The following is an 8,477-nucleotide window of genomic DNA, read 5'->3' as shown; positions in this document are numbered from 1 at the left end:
CAGCGCTGCACAGTGGTCAGAGTTGCAGATTGATGTGGGGAGACCCAGGTTTGTATTCTCACTCTGCTGACTGAGTGACCCCGGGCCAAATCTCCCCTTCTCTACCTAACCTACCCCACAGGGTTGTTGTGAGGATGAAATGGAGACTCATGGGCAGGGTCCCCAGCTTCCCTGGCAGGAACACTATGTTAAGAAATCTCTCACAATTATGCAGCCATAGCAGGCAGGAGGGAAGCAGGTGAATACCTCCAGCGCCAGAGACTTGTAGAGGAAGAGTCAAACTTTGGGGACCAGAGGGCCAAGGCAGCAGGAGGCAAGAAGCCTGGGCGAGCTGGGCTCCTCCATGCCTGGCAGAAGATGAGGTGCAGAGGCGAGAGGTGGGCAAGCAGAAGAGGCACTCAGCCAGCCGCACAAGCTGCGTGCAAAGAAACTCCCGCCACCCCAAGCTTCAGGGCTGCCTCGTTAAAGGAGTGCAGAGGCCAGACTCGCAAATGAGAAAAAGCAAGCTCAGGGTTCGTGGGTCGCATTTTGGGCTGTGGAAGAGGAACCGGCTCCATTCCCGGAGTTCTCTCGAGTTCCTGCGCTTTTGGTTTTACTTTTTGCCAATCCGCCTCCCAAGACTGCTCCAGGTGCTCCGGCCTAAGGGCTGCTGGGGGTGGGGCTCAAGTGCTCATTACTTGTGGAGCTGAGGCTCAATGTCTCCAGCTGCTCCGCCACCATCCCTTCCCTTGGTTTGCTCAGGGAGCCTGAGCAAGCTGGCTGCTGGAGGGAAGGAGAGGCGGTTTAAACCACCTTCCCTTCCCTTGGCTTGCTCAGGATTCCCTCGGCTGCAGAGAGCCCGAGCAAGCCGGCTGCTGGAGGGATGTGCATTCGGGTTGTCTGAATCGAATGCACCCCCTGAAAATGGCCCATTCGAGCCCCTTTCAGGCTGCTGCGGGCCGAATCAGATTCTCTGACCTGAATTGGCTTCCCGCAGTTCGGCCCCATTATATCCTATGGGCCATTGAAGTCAATGGCGAAAACATAGGGTATATTCTGGGGGCTGGAGGGGAGGGGATTTGAGGGAGAGGCTCCAAAATCGCAGGGTAGCTGCTGGGGCCTCTCCCCTAGATACCTGCCATGTTTCAGGAACATTGAACCAGGGGGTCCAATTCTACGGGCCCCCAAACAGGTTGCCTTCATCCCCACCATTGTTCTCTATGGTGGGGAAAAAATTCCAAAAGTGCCCAAGGGTCAAAAAGGTTAGGAACCCCAATGTATATTATCTGAATGTTTCCTCAGGGGGCAAATAGCAGCTCCAGTAGTCCATCTGAGGTCTGGAAAATGGTGCAAGGATAAAGGTTTAACACTCCACCCCAGTATTGTGGCCCCACTCCAAACTGGGAGCTTCTGTGGCTGCAATTTAACAATTAAAACTGATTTGGGAGATCAGTTTTAATTTCCTTGACAACTGGCATGGTGTAGTGTTTAGAATATCAGCCTAGGCTAGGACGTGGGACCACTCAGACATGGAAACTCACTGGAGGACCTTGGGCCTGTCACAATCTCTCAACCTAACCAGCTCACAGGGTTGCTGCTCTGAGGATCAAGGGAAGAGGGGAGCATGATGTGATAAGCTGTTTTGGATCCCTCTGAGAGAGAAAAGCGGGGCATACATATAACAGTGGCAGCAATGGGGGGGGGGGAAATCCGGGGAGGCACAGAAGAGGCAAAGTATATTCCTGGGTAGGTAAGCTTAACAGAGATGTAAAGCGATTTCAGAAAGAAAAATAAAGTACATTTCATGGCAAAACTGCAATGCTAAATATGTTTTCGCTGAAATAAATCACGTTGTTAGGGAATATTCTTTTTTATATACTATATGTTAATCAGATTCAAATTACAGGAAGGAAAAGGGTTTTCAAAGAAGTTTTAAGTTGCTATGTAAACATTTCTGTGGTATACACATTAAACAGACAGAACGGATGGCCCTGTGTTGTGGAACTGGGGGCCCGTTGCTCCCGGGAAGACTGGTGGGGACTTTTGGGGCTAGTAGGAGATGTGGAGGCACCTCGGCCCCCCACCCCTTGTGAATCATCTAGCTGGGAATCTGTTGGGGTCTTCTGTTTAAGACTGGAAGGGAGGGGCTTTCTCAATTTTGCTGCTGGATGGCTCTCCACATTAAGTTTGCTGGAAATGTTTAACTTTTATTGGGGAATTAGGTAAGGGAGGAGAACAGAGGTTACTCCCACCCTTATGGTTTAGTTAGATTAGTGTTTGTTCATCTTGCTTAGGGATTAGTAGGAGATCTAGCTGGTTTTAATTGGTTAGTTCCATTGAGTTGCAGAATTAGAAGATTAAGAGGTCTGCAATTGTTGCAGATTTAGGTTGCTGCCTCCTGGGTTTAGGAGGAAGTAGGGTGCTGAGATGAATGGATCCAACACTGAGAGTCCCAGTTCCGGGCTGGGGATCCCAGTGATCCAGGGCAGGGGGAGGTATGACAGTGGGAGTAGGTATTGGAATGGAAGGAGATGGAGATATGGTAATGCTCAATCTCCTTCCAACCTATGTCCCATCCCGAGACTTGTGGGTGTGAGGGCTAGGAATCTATACCTCCCCTTTGACACTGCTGCTATGTAATGCCAAGTCCATCAATAATAAGACCTCCATGCTACAAGATTACATTGCAGCACAAAAAGTGGACCTGGAATGTGTGACCAAGACCTGGACGAGGGAAGGCAAAATAGTTGCTTTAAAAGAGCTGTCCCCTCCAGGTTTCTCGGTCCTCCATCAGTCTCGAACAGTGGGGCGGGGGGGGGGGGTTGATACTCACCTGAGAGAGTTGTTCCATCAGGGCACTCCCCGTCCCAAAGATTTCTGGCATTGCTTATGTTGGTCTGGCCTGGGACTCTGAGGTGAGTTTGGCTGTCTTCCTGGTGTACCGTCCGCCTAGTGCCCCAGCAGACAGCCTCCTCAGCCTGCTTAAGGCAGCAGCTGGCTGGGCTCTCAAGTTCCCAAGGCTTATAATCTTTGGGGACTTTAACATCCATGCCGATGTCACCTCGTCGCAGCAGATTGTGGTGTCATCCATGGCAGCACTTGTCGTGGTGCACGGAATGCTGGCTGGCACGTCAGTGCCCAAAGGGAGTTAGAGTACCCAAAGAAGACTGGAGTCTAGAACTTAGGTGCAAACACACAGTGAATTTATTCACACCCAGCCTCCACCTATATACAGTTCTTAGTGTCAAAGTGCTCCGCTGCAATCAATTGAAGTGAGGGGAAAAGTCCACTGTACACTCTGTACATATATACAGCCTCTGGCCAATCAGCACATAGCTGATGCAATCCAGGTGCAATGCTCAGTGCCAGGCTTGACTGCCTTAAACCGGTTATAGCCAGCCTCCTTGCAGTCACATGCTGTCACTAGCTGTCATTCACTCTGACACTAGATCAAACCTATCTAGGCCAGCCTTACCATTACAAGTGAATCACAACAGCACTATGACTCGCTCAGATTATATCAGATTCCATGCATCATTTGGTCTTTGATACAGGGATTGATATGGATCTGATGGCCAGGATGTTGGTGCCATCATCAGATCACTGCACCCTGAAGGTCTAGCTGGGTGTTCCTGCCCCCCCCCCCCCCGGTCTAGGCGACGAGAAGATTTACACTTGCCTGTGGAGACTAATGGATCCAATTGGATTCCAGAATGTTCTGCAGGAACCAATGCCCTCTGGCAATTCCTTAGATGAGCTGATAGAGAACTGGAACTCTTGGACCAAGGAGCCGACTTGTCCAGGAGGTGATGTAGGAACTCTGCAACTGTGGCCTTGTGCAGCAGAAAGGCATAGTAGAAATTAATCAGTCCCAAGAACGCCTGTAGCTCTGCTTTACAAGTGAGTGCGGGGGCCTCCATGATGGCTTTCACCTTGTCCTTAGCTGGATGGAGGCCGGCTGCGTCGACACGGAACCCTAGAAAGTCCACTTCGGGGACCCCCAGGAGACATTTCTCCCATTTCACTTTGAGGCCAGCCGAGTCAAAATGTTGCAGGATGGCACGGAGGTGGGAGGCAAAGTTGTCAGGGGAAGCCGCAGTGATGAGGACATCGTCAAAAAAACGGCATCACTCCAGGGATCCCTTTTAACAAGGAGTCCATTAATTGTTGGAAAATCCCGGGGGCTACACTTATGCCAAACTGTAGCCTCTTTACCTTAAAAGCCCCCCTGTGTGTGACTTTCGTCTGGGCCGTGGCCATGGCCTCGTCAACCGGCAACTGTTGATAGGCCTGTGCTAAGTCCAGTTTTCCGAAAATCTTAGCCCCCGCCAGAGAAGCCAGGACATGACTTACAACCGGGACCGGGTAGGAGTGGTCGTGGAGGGCCTTATTAAGTGTACATTTGTAGTCCGCACTGATGCAGATGTCACTATTTGGCTTGACAGGGGTAACTATCGGCATTTCCCAGATGGTGTGTGATACTGGCTCTAGGACCCCGTGCCACTAATCAGTCAAGCTCCGCATCAATTTTGGGCCGAAGTGTAAGTGGAGCTGTGCAAAATCACATGCGGATAGGGGCCACGGTGGGTCTAATTGCAAGGAAATTGGGGGCCCTTTATAACGTCCCAAAGCCCCATCAAAAATGTCGGGGAACTCCTCGCAAACCTCTGCAAAATCTCTCTGAACACATTTATTAACCCCCCCAAACGTGATGCCCAACGGCACAAACCAGGCCCACCCAAAAAGACTAACAAGGTTCCCCTCCACCACAATCAAGTCCAGCAATCCCTTGAAACCCCGGTACTGTACCTGGAAGGTTCCCACGCCCCGAATTGGGACTGGGTTCCTTTGAAAGTCCACCAAACATAGAGGGGAAGGGCGTAAGCGGGGTGCCCGTTAGGACAAAGTCTGTGCAACGTGTCCACCGAAATGATGGATGCCGCCGACCCCAAGTCTACTTCCATAGGGCAGGTGGACCCCTCGATCTGGACCATTACTTGGATCTTAGGGGCAGCAGACAGGTTGAGGAGGCATAGTACCTGTAGGGATGGCCGGTCGGTGAGGAGGTAGAGTTCGGACGTTTCTGCTGCTGTCTTGTAGGTGGCAGTGGCCTAGCATCGGGGCTGTGCTGGAGGCTGCTGGTGCCGGCTTCCCTTGGACCGGCAGACGCGGGCAAGGTGACCCTGTTTTCCGCATGTGTGACACATAGCATTGTGGAACTGGCAGGACTTACGCTCATGCACTTCCCCACAGCTGGCCCATGTGGAATGGCTGGCGGTCTTCCAGGAGGATCCCGATGCTGCGGGTCCCAGTGGCTTACAGCAAGAGGGTAGACAGATGAGACGGACGTCCTCCTCATTGGAGTTCTCGGGCGCCGAGTCGGGAAGCACAAGATGAGCCACAGATGAGGGACGGTCGCGATGGGAGGCCTCGTGTGCGATGGTGAGCTGGAGGGCCTCGTCAATCTTGATGTCGGCGGTCCCGATGATCTTCCTCCACAGCTTTATGTTGCTGATGCCCCAGGGGAATTGCATTAGGAGGTTCTCCTCCACCTTGGTGAAGGCACAGTCCATAGCCAGCTGGCGCAGGGCCACCATGAAAGCAGTGGCCGACTCACCCGGTTTCTGGATACGGCCCTGGAACTCTATACGCCTGACGAGTGTTGTTGGCCGGGGCGTGAGGTACCTCATCAGGGCAGTGATGATTTCCTTGTAAGAACACTCGAGGATTGCCTGGGGTGCTAGGAGGCTCTTCGCGAGGCGGTGTTCACGCCACAGGAGCTGAGGAGCAGGGCCCATCATTTGCCTGGATCAGTTACCTCATTGTAGGTGAGGTGGCAGGTCAGCTGGTCCATCCATGAGTCCCAGAGTTCTGGATGGGCTGGATCGAAGATCTCCAGATTTCCTCGAGCGGAGACCATGGCATTGGCACAGATCGGGGAGCGGTGTCCTGGACGCGGGGCGGTGCTGCTCGGGAGCAATGCGGGGCACGGTGGCATCGGCTGGATCGATGCTCAGTGCTGCGCTGGGATGCGAGCCAGGCCTGGCTCAGCGGGATCCCACCTTTGTCGTCACTGAAAAGTACTGGGTTCGCCGCATGGAGGACTCAGACAACGACATGTGTTTGCACACATTTATTGTACTTAACACTGGACTGAAAAACAGCCCTGCAAGGCCAACTATATACACACCCACCCAGCACACCCACACTCCCAATCGAGGGTTTGAATTTCCCACCGAAGTAGCTATAGGTTGATGCTGGGGGAACTAGGATCCTATGTTCCTATTGTTTAGAGGAGCTAAGCTCCCAACTCTAGCTGCAGACCCCTAGTGGCGGTCCGCGTACGTAACAGACCCGATGGCATTATAATTCATTAATGTCCCTAACCTCCTTAAACCCTGCCCTCCCTATGCTCTGCCCCCAAATTCAGGGCCGCTGAGAAGGGAGGACTGGGGAGACCAACATCAGGGAGGCCCCAAGTCAGCTGGAGAGCTCCTGAAGTCTGAGTCATGCAGCATCCAGCCAAATATCCTTTCATTTTAATGCAGTTCTGGATGCAGCCACTAGGGGGACAGGGACATTTGAGCACAGTAAAACCACCTTTCCCTCTCTTTTCCTTAATCTCCCCGTTTCCACATTTTTTTCATTTATTTCTCTCTCCCCCCACCTATTTTTTTCTCTGCGCATGCACACACACACAATTTATTTACAAGTCTTGGTCTCAGCTTCATCTCATCCCTATCCTCCTTAGCAACAGAATGTACTTCTATAGCAGTAAACCTTTGTCAATATTATGAACAGAATTGGCGGAGTTAATATTTCTCCACGATCTAAGAAAGTAGCAGAAGGATGCTTTCTCTTTCCTCCACTGCTTATATGCATACATGGTAATGGAACATCAATCTGTTTTAGTAGTTATACATGTAGAGCAGAAGTTTTAGAACTCCCAGTTCAAATACTGGGTTGTAATCATTAATTATTGTGTCGGTGGAAGATCTAATAGCCCTTTGTGAAGACTACTTTGCTATTTGACAAATAATATAATCTTTTTAGTGTTGAGAAGGAGGAGGAGGAGATTGGATTTATACCCCACCCTTCACTTGGAGTCTCAGAGCAGCTATCAATCTCCTTTCCCTTCCCCTCCCCACAACAGACACCCTGTGAGGTAGGTGGGGTTGAGAGAGCTTTTGGGGGGGCTGCTCTTGAAAGAACAGCTCTGAAAGAACTTGTGACTGACCAAGGTCACACCAGCAGCTGCATGTGGAGGAGTGGGGAATCAAACCAGATTCTCCCAGATTAGAGTCCACACTCTTAACCATTACATCAAACTGGCTCTCGTTTAGATTTATAATAAATGGCGTACTCAGCCTTTCTTCCTAATGGGCAACCAAAACTCCATTGTTCTCCTGTACACCATTTTATCATCACAACAACCCTGTGAGATAGGTCTGGCTGAGAGTGTGTCACCCAGTAACCTTCCATTGTGAATTGGTAATCTGAGTTTTAGAGATACATGACAGGTTGCTTAAAAGATCTCATATTACATGTTGCCTGTCATGAAGATAACCTGGTCCATGATGTTCTCATTACCTTCATTTTTGGCACTGCAACTTCCATCATTCTTCTGGGATTAGTGGCCAGTTTTCAGGCATGTAGCGTTATTTTCTGATGAGTTATGCATGCCACAAACAGACTCTTAGATTCTATTGCAAATAGCACCAGGAGGGGAGGCTGGTTTGTCTCTTCTGGACCAGAATATCCCCATGCCCTTCAATTCCAGTCCTGGAGCCCCCACAATCATCCTGAAGCTGATGGCCAATTTTGAGTCTCCTGGCTCTTTATTCTCTGACTCCTTATGCCTGACAGACAGGCCAATTCTTTTATTACTATAGATTCATGGTAACAGCAAACAAAGTGATTTGTTATGATATTTTGTTTGGATCAGGGCTATATGGAAGGGCAGGTAGAATCTTTGTCCAGGAGCCCATGGTGGTTCTTGGCAGACCTGCCCAAAAACTCCAGGAATTTCCCGACCTGGAGTTGGCAACTCCAGCTCCCATCAACATTTCCTCATGGCAGCTACAGTTTGCAGCCAAATCACACATCTGAAGTTCCAGTTACAGAACTTCAGAGTCACATAAGTTTGGTCTTGGTAAAATTATGGGCCACTTCATACTGCAGGTTTAACCATTTATTTATTTATTTATACTTATATTTATGCTTCCTGATAGTAAAAGAATTAGCATATCAACTAGAAGGATATGCTGAAACTTTCTCCCTGATAAAACCTTTTCTTTTACTATAAACAAGAAGATTTATACACAGAAGAATGGTTTAAAATGTGATTGAAGCTGCACTTTGAAGTGGTAGAAACCATTTTATCACCTCGGAATCATGTCATTCGGCTATGTAGACCTGGCCAGGAGGGAGGCACAAAGATATGTGAAGGGCCTCTCTCTCTCTCCCTCTCTCTCTCTCTCTCTCTCTCTCTCTCTCTG

Source organism: Gekko japonicus, unplaced genomic scaffold (assembly GCF_001447785.1).
Source record: "Gekko japonicus isolate JY-2015 unplaced genomic scaffold, Gekko_japonicus_V1.1 scaffold1291, whole genome shotgun sequence".
In the NCBI taxonomy this organism is placed as follows: Eukaryota; Metazoa; Chordata; class Lepidosauria; order Squamata; family Gekkonidae; genus Gekko; species Gekko japonicus.
The sequence above is the reverse complement of the archived record's forward strand: the minus strand, read 5'-3'. Positions refer to the sequence as shown.